This window comes from Salmo trutta, chromosome 13, assembly GCF_901001165.1.
Source record: "Salmo trutta chromosome 13, fSalTru1.1, whole genome shotgun sequence".
In the NCBI taxonomy this organism is placed as follows: Eukaryota; Metazoa; Chordata; class Actinopteri; order Salmoniformes; family Salmonidae; genus Salmo; species Salmo trutta.
In genome coordinates, this window is record NC_042969.1 from 75234092 (window position 1) to 75249107 (window position 15016).

The window sequence follows — 15016 nt, forward strand, 5'->3', positions numbered from 1 at the left end:
GAAGACACGGAAGCCTGAAGGGAAGACAACCAAAGCTTTAGTTTCTAGACCATCATTTTACAGATGTTTGTTGAAAACATTTTTGGGAGAAGCGATGGATCATTGGGGATCATTCAATATTCCCTTTCATTGTTCAGTGAAATCATCCCATGTGAAGAGTCAACTCATTTAAAAGTTCAATTCATAACTAATTTTTTTTTATTTCTATTGGAAGGATTTAATCATTTGTAATTACAGTGAGGGGAAAAAGTATTTGATCCCCTGCTGATTTTGTACGTTCGCCCACTGACAAAGAAATTATCAGTCTATAATTTTAATGGTAGGTTTATTTGACCAGTGAGAGACAGAATAAGAAAAAAAACATTAAAACGCATGTCAAAAATGTTATAAATTCATTTGTTTTTTAATGAGGGAAATAAGTATTTGACCCACTCAAATCAGAAAGATTTCTGGCTCCCAGGTGTCTTTAATACAGGTAACAAACAGATTAGGAGCACACTCTTAAAGGGAGTGCTCCTAATCTCAGTTTGTTACCTGTATAAAAAGACACCTGTCCACAGAAGCAATCAATCAGATTCCAAACTCTCCACCATGGCCAAGACCAAAGAGCTCTCCAAGGATGTCAGGGACAAGATTGTAGACCGACACAAGGCTGGAAAGGGCTACGAGACCGTCGCCAAGCAGCTTGGTGAGAAGGTGACAACAGTTGGTGCGATTCTTCACAAATGGAAGAAACACAAAATAACTGTCAATATCCCATGGCCTGGGGCTCCATGCAAGATCTCACCTCGTGGAGTTGCAATGATCATGAGAACGGTGAGGAATCAGCCCAGAACTACACGGAAGGATCTTGTCAATGATCTCAAGGCAGCTGGGACCATAGTCACCAAGAAAACAATTGGTAACACACTACGTCGTGAAGGACTGAAATCCTGCAGCGCCCACAAGGTCCCCCTGCTCAAGAAAGAACATATACATGCCCGTCTGAAGTTTGCCAATGAACATCTGAATGATTCAGAGGACAACTTGGTGAAAGTGTTGTGGTCAGATGAGACCAAAATGGAGCTCTTTGGCCTCAACTCAACTCACCGTTTTTGGAGGAGGAGGAATGCTACCTATGACCCCAAGAGCACCATCTCCACCATCAAACATGGAAGTGGAAACATTATGCTTTGGGGGTGTTTTTCTGCTAAGGGGACAGGACAACTTCACCGCATCAAAGGGACGATGGACGGGGCCATGTACCGTCAAATCTTGGGTGAGAACCTCCTTCCCTCAGCCAGGGCATTGAAAATGGGTTGTGGATGGGTATTCCAGCATGACAATGACCCAAAACACACGGCCAAGGCAACAAAGGAGTGGCTCAAGAAGAAGCACATTAAGGTCCTGGAGTGGCCTAGCCAGTCTCCAGACCTTAATCCCATAGAAAATCTGTGGAGGGAGCTGAAGGTTCGAGTTGCTAAACGTCAGCCTCGAAACCTTAATGACTTGGAGAAGATCTGCAAAGAGGAGTGGGACAAAATCCCTCCTGAGATGTGTGCAAACCTGGTGGCCAACTACAAGAAACATCTGACCTCTGATTGCCAACAAGGGTTTTGCCACCAAGTACTAAGTCATGTTTTGCAGAGGGGTCAAATACTTCAATCAATTTATAACATTTTTGACATGGGTTTTTCTGGATTTATTTTGTTGTTATTCTGTCTCTCACTGTTCAAATAAACCTATCATTAAAATTATAGACTGATCATTTCTTTGTCAATGGGCAAACGTACAAAATTAGCAGCAGATCAAATACTTTTCCCCCCTCACTGTAAGTCTACTTATGATAAGGTAAAATGTTTGCTTCTGTCTCCATATGATATGGTAAATATATCCAATGCAAAAAACACCTACATTGAAATGGTATTAATATTAATTTGCATATATTCCCATTAAATCCCACGGAAAGTTTCCACCTCTGAATATTCCCCAAAATGTGCAACCCTAGTGTTGACTCTTAAAGACTCAGTCAGGTACAAAGAATAACATTTTCCAGCTCTGCATTACTAGTCTCGGCTGGCCGGTGATTGACTGAACACTGAAGGACTTGTGTATTGTTCAGCGCACACCGGTGCTAAGGGGGACTTTGGGAAGTAGTGTTCAGTCACAGTCGTGTTCTGGTCAACAAGACTCACTGTGCAGGGACCACTGTCATGTCAAACCTGCTGGGAAGGCCTAGACTGAGTCTACTGCTGCCTAGCAAACATAGCCTAACTGGAGAAGCAACAGCCATCGTGTCGTGTGCCATCGTGCTGAGCCGCCATGCTGTCTCCATCTGGAAAGCTACTGGATGTGCAGGATTATGGTCAGCTTATCAAGGTCCTGTTGAACAGCTGATTTTTTACAATGTCATGTGTTCATGCAGGGCTGAACCCCCAGTAGCGCTCCTGGAACCCCCAGTAGCGCCCCTGGAACCCCCAGTAGCGCCCCTGGAACCCCCAGTAGCGCCCCTGGAACCCCCAGTAGCGCCCCTGGAACCCCCAGTAGCGCCCCTGGAACCCCCAGTAGCGCTCCTGGAACCCCCTGGCAAGAGGACAAGCGTTAATGTCAAGTCCTGCTGTTCCATTAGGCTGAGATGAGAAGGGGGAAGTGATGCGTGACTGACTATTCTGAGCAGGTCAGTCAGGGTGAGAATTATCTGTGTGCCCGTCTGTGGATAGTAGCGCAGAGACACTGCCCTGTGTCTGACCCAGGCAACGGGTACAACGCTTTGCATGCCAGATAGAACAGACTATAAAACAGATGAGAAAAAGCAGCAGAGCTGGAGTGAGTTCTCACTAACATACTGGAAGGAATACTTCCTGGTGCGTGATTTAGTGACATGACACAGCGATCTCTCGACCTATAAGACTACGGTGAACCTGACCATCCGCTGAACTAAACTGAAAGACCAATTTGGTGGGAAAACCCAATGCCATTCATGATTATTAGAACTTTACAAAACTCCCATCCTCCCAGATACATGTCACTGGGGACTAGGGCTTGATCTGAACAGCATGTGACAGAAAGAAAACAGATGTTTTGTTTGGGGGCAGTGCTGTGTGTTAGAGTTGGCTGAACCCAAGTGGTCCTTCATGCTACTCTATTTCTCTAATGCAAATAGGGAACGCGTTGATCTGTCACTTACACACTCACACATATTTGTCAGAAACTGCCCAGGGCTCTCGCTCACTCTATCAATTGCTCCCATCGTTCCCAAACTCAACCATTCCTATTATCTTTTAGGCAGCTACTCGTGATAAAGGTTAGAAGTGCCTGTCTCAAACTAATTGATTAAAAATACATTTGTAAAAAATTACGAGGGAAATTGCAATCTCATTAATTTTAAATAATTATCTCACTGTCAGATCAATTTGATCCACAGTCTTACTCCCATGTCTCTCCCTCCGGCCCCCTCTCCTCGCCTCTCCCTCCGGCCCCCTCTCCTTCCGGCCCCCTCTCCCTCCGGCCCCCTCTCCTCGCCTCTCCCTCCGGCCCCCTCTCCTCGCCTCTCCCTCCGGCCCCCTCTCCTCGCCTCTCCCTCCGGCCCCCTCTCCTCGCCTCTCCCTCCGGCCCCCTCGGTACATTTCCCTGTATCCTGCTCCCCATTTTCCATTTCAGTCAAACTGTGCTTTCCTGCTCTCCTCTCCTTTAGTTCAGACTCATGCAAAACCATAGTGGTCTTTTGCATGCCCCGTCTGGTCTAATCGGATTTAGGGGGAACAGAGGTGAACATGCTGTACATCAAGATTAGCATCAAAAGAGTCTGCCGACTGACTTATACACTAACACACAGTTACCTGGATACAAATGGGAGTAATATATTTGTATTAAGGCTCATTTTAGAATATCCAAGACCAGAAAGATGTGCAATGCATATCGATTGTCATCCTACTCATCACAAAAGTAAACTCAGCAAAAAAATAATTGTTCTCACTTTCAACTGTGTTTATTTTCAGCAAACTTGTGTAAATATTTGTATGAACATAAGATTCAACAACTGAGACAAACTGAACAAGTTCCACAGACATGTGACTAACAGAAATTGAATAATATGTCCCTGAACAAAGGGGGGGGGGTCAAATTCAAAAGTGACTGTCAGTATCTGGTGTGGCCACCAGCTGCATTAAGTAGTGCAGTGCATCTCCTCCTCATGGACTGCACCAGATTTGCCTGTTCTTGCTGTGAGATGTTACCCCACTCTTCCACCAAGGCACCTGAGCAGGTTCTCAGACTGGGGCGAAGGTTCACCTTCCAACAGGACAACGATCCTAAGCACACAGCCAAGACAATGCAGGAGTGGCTTAGTCACAAGTCTTTGAATGTCCTTGAGTGGCTCAGCCAGAGCCCGGACTTGAACCCAATCAAACATCTCTGGAGAGACCTGAAAATAGCTGTGCTGCGACACACCCCTTCCAATCTGAGAGCTTGAGAGGATCTGCAGAGAAGAATGGGAGAAACTCCCGAAATACAGGTGTACCAAGTTTATAGAGTCATTCCCAAAAAGACTTGAGGCAGTAGTCGCTGCTAAAGGTGCTTCAACAAAGTACTGAGTAAATGGTCTGAATACTTATGAAAATGTGTTTTATGCAAATGTTTCTCTGAAAATATGTTTTTGCTTCGTCATTATGGGGGTAGTGTGTGTAGATTGATTACATTTTTTTTGTTTTAATACATTTTAGAATAAGGCTGTAACGTAACAAAATGTATACTTTTCGAAAGCACTGCTTAATGGAGTTATTTATGCAACTTTAATACAAACGTTGAGCTATAGGTTTGGATTTTTAATACATTACAAGGCTGCATGGTGGGACTAATGATGAATTGAAAAAAGTCACATGAAAAGGCATGAGCTCTGATTTGTTTCTTGTTCAAGCTGCACATGCTTCATTCACAATTTCACAAGCACTTGATAATATTGTCACCAGGCCTTAAATTTCCCGTGGCATCCCCCTTGTGAGGCCATAATGCCCACTAAAAAAATCCATGCCTTTTGCGGCCAAAGTGGTCGTTGTGCCCTTGGGCTGAATATAATTATACTTTGTCAGCCAAAAAGAGCAGACCTAACAAACAGCAAAAGTAAGTAGCCTATCTCACTACTATCCCCTATAGTACAAAAGTTGACCTATTCTATTGGTCAACTTGTCCTTCTGTGAAAATGATTTTGCCCAAACTATGTATGCCAGTTAGGATCTACAGCATCTATAAAGCTGATTAAATGTGCTTCATTTTGAGAAGTTATTTGGCCACTAGTTGTGACACAAACCTTATCAAAACATATAGGCCTATGGGCGAGGCTACATGAGGTGTGCGACTACGATTTGAAAAAATTGCAACAAATAAAGACATGAGCCGTTTGTCTTACTGGACAAGCTTGGCATCATTCACAAGTGATAATTGATAAGGCTAATATTGTCACTAGAAAAGCTGTGGTCAGACGGACATCCTTAAAAACATAGGTGCTAGGCTAATAAAGAACACTAGCATAGAACAAGGCCCGCAAACTGTTAAAGCTCCCAATTCACCGCTTTATTGACAACGTTTCGGTCCGAAACAGATCTACATCCGATCAAAAAAAGACCTGACGAACATCCGCTTCGGATCAAAACGTTGTCAATAAAGCGGTGAATTGGGAGCTAACAGTGTGCAGGCCTTGTTCTGTACTAGGCTAATATTGTCACCCATCAGACTATTCTAAATGTCTTTAAATATACAAAATTGTGTGAAATTTGTTTTGATTTCAAATAGACCATTATCATGGAACAGGGGCATGTAGGCTATACTCCTGTTGTAAAGCTTAGTAAATGTGCTTAATATTAGAAAAGTTGACAGATAAATAGTAGGCCTAGCCTATAGAAAGCTGATGGTATCCTCTTTTTAATAGAGGCCATCAAAATCTTTAATGCAATTGCATAGGCTGTCATGAAGAGTGATTGGATTTTCAATTACATTGATATCAGAGTGATTAGAGGAACAATAGAGTGCTGAGTCCCAGGCAGTTAGAAAGTTTGGTAGGATACTAATGACCAGCAGCAGCATCAGAGCTTGGAGAAGCCTAATTACCGTGACTAAATGGTCACATGGAATTTTTCCAACAATTGTTTACAGACAGATTATTTCACTGTATCACAATTCTACATACATTAAGGTGACTGTGACAATAAACAGCTTGGAAAATTCCAGAAATTGATGTCATGGCTTTAGAAGCTTCTGATAGGTTAATTGACATAATTTGAGTAAATTGGAGGTGTACTTGTGGATGTATTTCAAGGCCTACCTTCAAACTCAGTGCCTCTTTGCTTGACATCATGGGGAAATAAAAAAAAGAGCCAAGACTTCAGAAAAAAAATGTAGACCTCCACAAGTCTGGTTCATCCTTGGGAGCAATTTACAAACGCCTGAATGTACCACGTTCATCTGTACAAACAATAGTATGCAAGTATAAACACCATGGGACCACGCAGCCGTCACACCGCTCAGGGAGGAAACTCGTTCTGTCTCCTAGAGATGAAAGAACTTTGGTGCGAAAAGTGCAAATCAATCCCAGAACAACAGCAAAGGACCTTGTGAAGACGCTGGAGGAAACAGGTACAAAAGTATCTATATCCACAGTAAAACGAGTCCAATAGAGACATAACCTGAAAGGTCACTCAGCAAGGAAGAAGCCACTGCTCCAAAACCGCCATAAAAAAAGGCAGACTACGGTTTGCAACTGCACATGGGGACAAAGATTGTACTTTTTGTACTGGTCGTACTGGTCTGATGATACAAAAAAAAAATATATATGTTTGGCCATAATGACCATTGTTATGTTTGGAGGGAAAAGGGGGAGGCTTGCAAGCCAAAGAACACCATCCCAACTGTGAAGCACACCATCCCAAACATGAAGCACGGGGGTGGCAGCATCATGTTGTGGGGGTGCTTTGCTGCAGGAGGGATTGGTGCAATTCACAAAATAGATGGCATCATGAGGATATATTGAAGCAACATCTCAAGACATCAGTCAGGAAGTTAAAGCTTGGGTCTTCCAAATGGACATTGACCCCAAGCATACTTCCAAAGTTGTGGCAAAATGGCTTAATCCGTTTGGGATACGGGGCAGTATTTTCACAGCCGGATAAAAAAAACATACCCGATTTAATCTGGTTACTATTCCTGCCCAGAAACTAGAATATGCATATATAGTAGATTTGGATATAAAACACTCTAAAGTTTCTAAAACTGTTTGAATGGTGTCTGTGAGTATAACAGAACTCATATGGCAGGCCAAAACCTGAGAAGATTCCATACAGGAAGTGCCCTGTCTGACAATTTGTTCTACTTCTAGGGCATCTCTATCAAAAATACAGCATCTCTGCTGTAACGTGACATTTAAGGCTTTCATTGGCTCTCAGAAGGCGCCAGAAAGTTTAATGAGAGCTCTCCAGTCTCTGGGCGAAAAACACCAGGGGTTTTTGTGAGTGGTCCTTCTGGGAACAATGAAACTGGCGCGCGCGTGCACGAGACGACTCCATTTTTTTCTTTCAGTGTTTGAACGAATACAACGTCGCGCGGTTGGAATATTATCACTATTTTACGAGAAATCGCATAAAAATGTATTTTAAACAGCGTTTGACATGCTTCGAAGTACGGTAATGGAATATTTTGAATTTTTTTGTCACGAAACGCGCCGGCGCGTCACCCTTCGGATAGTGACTTGAACGCACGAACAAAACGGAGCTATTTGGATATAACTATGGATTATTTCGAACCAAAACAACATTTGTTGTTGAAGTAGAAGTCCTGGGAGTGCATTCTGACAAATAACAGCAAAGGTAATAACATTTTTCTTATAGTAATTCTGAGTTTGGTGAGGGCCAAACTTGGGTGTCAAATTAGCTAGCCGTGATATCTACTCAGAATATTGCAAAATGTGCTTTCACTGAAAAGCTATTTTAAAATCTGACACTGCGATTGCATAAAGGAGTTCTGTATCTATAATTGTTAAAATAATTGTTATGTATTTTGTGAACGTTAATCGTGAGTAATTTAGTAAATTCACCGAAGTTTGCGGTGGGTATGCTAGTTCTGAACAAAACATGCTAATGTAAAAAGCTGTTTTTTTATATAAATATGAACTTGATTGAACAAAACATGCATGTATAACATAATATCCTAGGAGTGTCATCTGATGAAGATCAAAGGTTAGTGCTGCATTTAGCTGTGGTTTTGGTTTTTGTGACATATATGCATGCTTTGAAAATGGCTGTGTGATTATTTTTGGGAGGGTACTCCTGACATAATCTAATGTTTTGCTTTTGTTTTAAAGCCTTTTTGAAATCGGACAATGTGGTTAGACAAAGGAGAGTCTTATCTTTTAAATGGTTTGAGAAATTAAAATTATAGCATTTAAGGTTGTTCGTATTTCGCGCCAGGCGCTACCATTGGATATTGGTGAGGCGTTCTGCTAGCGGAACATCTGTCCATAAGATGTTATCAATAAGGACCACAAAGGCAAGGTATTGGAGTGGCCATCACAAAGACCTGACCTCAACCCTATAGAACATTTGTGGGCAGAACTGAAAAAGCGCATGCCAGCAAGGAGGCCTACAAACCTGACTCAGTTACACCAGCTGTCAGGAGGAATGGGCCAAAATTCACCCAACTTATTGTGGGAAGCTTGTGGAAGGCTACCCGTTTGACCCAAGTTAAACAATTTAAAGGCAATGCTACCAAACACAAATTGAGTGCATGTAAACTACTGACCCACTGGGAATGTGATGAAATAAATAAAACCTGAAATAAAATCACTCTACTATTATTCTGACATTTCACATTCTTAAAATAAAGTGGTGATCCTAATTGACCCAAGACAGGGAATTTTTAAATGTCAGGAATTGTGAAAAACTGAGTTTAAATGTATTTGGCTAAGGTGTATGTAAACTTCCGACTTCAACTGTATACATACACACAAAAAGTAGGTCACATGGGGGAGAGAAGTGCCGTGAGGTGTTGCTTTATTTGTTTTTTGAAACTAAATGAGCGGTTCACTTGCGCTATATGAGATGGGAGTTCCATGCCATCATTATTATGTATAATACTGTATGTTTCCCTGCAGGACTTGCTTTGTGGAGTGTGGTGTCAAAAAAGCTGAGCATCTCTTTATAGGAGACAGACTTCTCCCCATCTTTACAACCACTGAATCAATATGTTTTGACCATGACGGTTTACAATCTAAAGTAACACCAAGCAACTTAGTCTCAACAGCCACACCATTCATTACCAGATTCAGCTGAGGTCTAGAACTTAGGGAATGATTTGTACCCAATAGTTTGAGATGTTGGGGGACCAGTATATTACTGGCCACACATTCCAAAAATGACTGCAACTCTTTGTTTAGGGTTGCTGTGATTTCACTAATTGTCGTTGCAGACGTGTATAGGGTTTAATCATCAGCCTATAAGGACACAGGCTTTGTTTAATGCCAATGTCAGATCATTGGTAAAAATATTTTCTTTAAAGAGTAGAGGGCCTAGAGAACTGCCCTGTGGTACACCACGCTTTACATGTTGAACATTAGAGAAGCTTCCATTAAAGAAAACCCTCTGTTCTATTAGATAGATATTATGGATTATGAGCTATGGCAGAGTTTAAAAAGCTATAACATAAGTTCTCAACAACAAGTTATGGTCAATAATATTCAAGGCTGCACTGAAATCTAACAGCACAGCTCCCATAATATTCTTATTATCAATTTATTTTAACCAATCAGCCATTTGTGTCAGTGCAGCACATGTCGAGTGCTCTTCTCTATAAGCAAGCTGAAAGTCTTAATTCTTTACAGAGAAATAACATTGTATTTGGTCCCCCCTAAAAATACAACAGTTTGCCTATCCCAGCTCTGCATCTGTGTGGTCATGATGCACTGTGGATGTAGCCCACCCAGGTGGCTGGGCTCTGAGAGCCTATTGGAGCCCTGGGAATTGTCACGTTACAGCTAAGATCCTTACTTTTCAATAAAAAGATGCAAGACGCACGACTCCTTGTCAGACAGGGTACTTCCTGCTTGAAACCTTGTCAGGTTTTTGCCTGCCATAGGAGTTCTGTTATACTCACAGACACCATTCAAACAGTTTTAGAAAATTCAGAGTGTTTTCTATCCAAACCTGAACAATAATATGCATATTCTAGCTTCTGAGTTGGTGTAGGAGGCAGTTAAAAATGGGAACATATTTTTTCCAAAATTCTCAATACTGCCCCCTACCCCAAACAGGTTAAATAGCTGTAAAATAGTCATATGTTTGAGAAATTGAAGTAATAGTATTTCTAACGATTCAAAAATCGCGCCACTGGAATTTCAGTAGCTGTTACGTAGGTGGGACGAAATCGTCCCACATACCCGAGAGAGGTTAATCATTTGGAGTGTGGGGGCCATGAATGGTTCTACACCAGAAAATAAAATATGGACTGCTTCCTACCCCAGGGAACTATTCATTGATTAGGCCTATATGCAACCACCATAAACTGGTAATAGTTTTCCATTTAATGGGTTAGTTGTAAGCCTAGTCAAAAGAGTAAGCGAGGCTCCTACTCTGGTGACAACTAGGTGTAATGTACCATCCACTAAAACGCATTAAGGAAAGAAATCATGATCTATATAACTGGCTCCTCCACTTGTCCATCACACAGTAACTGGTCATCAGACACTTCATCTGGACAGTGCCCATGCCAGTTAGATGGTGTGGTTACCCGCTACTCCAGGGGATAAAGCATTTACTACCAACAAACTGGAACAGATCCACTGGAATAGGCGTCCGATTTGGCAAACCCACATCCGTTGTAAAATACTGTATCTCTCTACTGTTTGCTCACGTCTGTAGACTCCCTCACAGACGTGAACTCCGCTGTGACAATGGGAAATCAAATTGAAACTGAAACCAGACATGCAAGTTCTGCAAAGGTGTACACCACAATACAGTGGCCTAATATTTTCTGCAAAAAATTCCTTTCCTAATGTAAGTAACAATTACGGTGGCCCTGTTCTCGACAATATGAGGTGCTGAATATTCTGCATGTTGTCAACTATTAACATGTTTGGAAATTATTTATTTGCCTGCAGCCACAGAACATTTTCATTTTATCGTTTCGAAAACATTCGAATCAGTGTATTAACCTTTCGTCATAGTTTTCCAAGCTATTGTAAACGGTGGGATGAATGAATAAAACGTCCTTTATAAGTAACGTTAGATGCCAGAGACAAGTTATAGTTTCTCAAGTTACCAACCGCGCTTCCCAGTAGACTTAATTTGATTCCGCTTGTTTTCAAAAAGTCCTAAATTAGCCTTCTCATGCGGTTTGAGTCGGTGCGGTCATACAAACATGTACCAAAACAAAGTTGTAAACATTGACAAGTTTTCTAAACATCACGAATAAAGCATAATTGAACAACACTATATAATGTGTTGAAACATGATTATATTCGACGCAATAAAATGAAACAGGCAAGATATGTTTTTACTTACGTTCCAATGTAGCCAACAGCCTCGCCAGGCGATCGACAGAGCTCTCACGAGGCCAAGTTCCCTCCTTGAGCAAAACAAAACCAAAACTGTTGGACTTTGCGTCGAAGATATTCATTTGGTTTCACTCAAGCCTTAACAACTCAAATGTTCTGTGCTGTTTCATCCGCGAATTTTCTCTATCGACGGGAATTCGAGACGGGCGGCTTCTTTGTGCTGCGAGCCATTCCTTGGATATCACCGTTCATGTGTCGCTGACACACACACTGATTGGCCACGTCGCTCGAGGGATAGACAGGATCGGGAATAGGTGAAGGATAGGGCACCAGCAGAGCCATTTCTTTTCGCCGTCCTAAAGTCTGCCTATTTCCGTAGCAAGGATATAACGATACAGCTCAACACTGACCTCGGGGAGTGAATAAGAAGCCTCGTCTAAATTGGACAACACATCGCTGTTGAGAGAGAGTTGAACATTTTATGAAACTAGCCTAAATGCAACTAAATATACTGAACAAAAATATAAACGTAACATAAAGTGTTGGTTTCATGAGCTGAAATAAAAGATTCCAGAAATTTTCCATACGCACAAAAAGCATATTTCTCTCAAATTTAGTGCACACATTTGATAACATCCTTGTTAGTGAGCATTTATCCTTTGCCAAGATAGTCCATCCACCTAACAGGTGTAGCATATCAAGAAGCAGATTAAACAGAATAATCATTACACAGGTGCACATTGTGCTGGGAACAATAAAAGGCCAGTTATAAAAAAAAACACAATGCCACAATGCCACACAAGTTTTGAGGGAGCGCACAATTGGCATGCTGATTGCAGGAATGGCCACCAGAGCTGTTGCCAGACAATTTAATGTTAATTTCTCTACCATAAGACAACGTTTTAGAGAATTTGGCAGTACGTCCAACCGGTCTCACAACCGCAGACCACGTGTAACCACACCAGCCCAGAACCTCCACATCCGGCTTCTTCACCTGCGGGATCGGGATCATCTGAGACCAGCCACCTGGACAGCTGATGAAACTGAGGGTTAGCACAGCCAAAGAATGTCTGCACAAACTGTCAGAAATCATCTTAGGAAAGCTCATCTGCGTGATCGTCGTCCTCACCAGAATCTTGACCTGACTGCAGTTTGGCGTCGTAACCGACTTCAGTGGGCAAATTCTCACCTTCGATGGCCACAGGCACGCTGGCGTCGTGTGGGCGAATGGTTTGCGTTTTGAACAGAGTGCCCCATGGTGGCGGTGGAGTTATGGTATGGACAGGCATAAGCAACAGACAACAAACACAATTGCACTTTATTGATGGCAATTTGAATGCACAGAGATACTGTGACGAGATCCTGAGGCCCATTGTCGTGCCATTCATCCGCCACCATCACCTCATGTTTCAGCATGATAATGTACGGCCCCATGTCACAAGGATCTGTACACTATTCCTGGAAGCTGAACATTTCCCAGTTCTTTCATGGCCTGCATACTCACCAGACATGTCACCCATTGAGCATATTTGGAATGCTCTGGATCGACGTGTACGACAGCATGTTCCAGTTCCCGCCAATATCCAGCAACTTCGCAGACTTTGAAGAGGAGTGGGACAACATTCCACAGGCCGCAATCAAGTGCCATCTCTTTGCTAAAGAGATGTGTTGCGCTGCATGAGGCAAATGGTGGTCACACCAGACACTGACAGGTTTCTGATCCACACCCCTACCTTTTTACAAAAGGTATCTGTGACCAACAGATGCATATCTGTATTCCCAGTCATGTGAAATCCATAGATTTGGGCCTACCTAATTCATTTTTTTCAATTAACTAATTTCCTTATATGAACTGTAACTCAGAAAAATCTTTGAAATTGTTCCATGTTGCCAAATTTTGTACTAAAGGAGCCTAACGTTTGTCTTTAGTCCAAGGACCTTCTATTTAAAGGGTGAATTGGCTCTGGAAGCCAAACAGCCAAATACTCTATCTAAAAGTGAATCAATTCTCAATTGCGGTATGGTTCTATTTATTTTTTTATTTAACTAGGCAAGTCACTTAAGAACAAATTCTTATTTTATAATGATGGTCTACCCTGTCCTAACCCTCCCCTAACTGTGACGATGCTGGGCCAATTGTGCGCTGCCCTATGGGACTACCGATCACAGCCGGTTGTGATACAGCCCAGGATCAAACCAGGGTCTCTAGTGACGCCTCTAGCACTGAGATACAGTGCCTTAGACTGCTGCGCCACTCAGGAGCCCAAGAAACATAAATCCCTCTACTTTAATATCACATACAAACTATTTCAAAATGTACACTTACTGTAAACTGTTTTAACTGGATGTAACACAGTTGCAGCTGACAGTATTCTTCAGTGACAACATGTTTACACACAGGTGTACGGAGACGCAGACAGATAATTAGCACATGTGGTCCACTCTGTCTTCTGTCTGTTTTTCATAAACAAGCGTGGTAACATAGAAATATGGCAGTGTAGGAACCCTAACCCTAAAAAGGAATGTATAAATTTAACCTTTTACATGTTTTATGATTTCTCGCCATTATGAAAGATAAGGCCCTTATGCTTCCAAAACCGTACCACAAGCGATGTATATCAATGTTCAGACCGAGCATTGCGGCTCTTAACAAAACTCCCCCCTACAGACGATACCTTTGTCCAATGACTCTTCTATGTAATGGAATAGAACTGAGAGTTATGATCAAGGGCTAAGGCATACACAGCTATAGCCTCGAATACATGCTTGTAGGCTCTTCTCCTAATAGGTCTACAGAGAGTAAGATAGGCCTACATGAAGGTAGACCAGATAGTAGACATAGGCGTTATGATTTACGGCCTATAGATTCTGGCCTCAGGGGACAGGATATCGAAAAGCGTGAAATCAATTTCAATACTAAACTTCACCATTGATCACAAGTCATTGTACAGCCATATTGATATTATATTTTGTCATTATACACATTACCATTGATCGCCCGACAGTATACATATTTTTTAACGGCTTGACTGCATTCACCTTAGAATTGTTAAAATGGTGCCTGAGGTATTGTTATTCTGTGCTGTGCTCAGCCTGCATATCCTTGTGTGTGTGTGTGTGTGTGTGTGTGTGTGTGTGTGTGTGTGTGTGTGTGTGGTCAGACTGCCAGATGGATGTGTTCTCATTGTTGTTGACACACCTGAAGCTTGAGTAACAGCTGCCTGCTCAGCACTTTTATAGAACTATGGAAATTCTCTCTCTCTTTCTCGCTCCCCTTCTCTTTCTTTCTCTCTCTCTCTCTTTCTTTCTCTCTTTCCCTCTCTCTTTCTCACGTTCTCTCTCTCTCTCTCTCTCTCTCTCTCTACCTCTCTCTCTCTCTACCTATCTCTCTCTCTCTACCTCTCTCTCTCTCTCTACCTCTCTCTCTCTCTCTACCTCTCTCTCTCTCTCTCTACCTCTCTCTCTCTCTACTCTCTCTCTCTCTACCTCTCTCTCTCTCTCTAC

The 15016-nt window shown here is 42.2% G+C and overlaps 1 protein-coding gene across 4 annotated transcripts in view; it reads right to left on the minus strand.

Annotated features, from left to right (window-relative positions):
• Nucleotides 1-11846, minus strand: part of LOC115206532 (SPRY domain-containing SOCS box protein 4-like) — a 59761-nt gene extending 47915 nt beyond the window's left edge. For all 4 annotated transcript variants that reach the window (XM_029773634.1, XM_029773637.1, XM_029773638.1 and 1 more), the window contains exon 1: nucleotides 11520-11846. The gene's annotated coding sequence lies outside the window, so the exon portion shown is untranslated. The remainder of the gene's footprint in view (nucleotides 1-11519) is intronic.
• Nucleotides 11847-15016: the final 3170 nt, after the last annotated feature.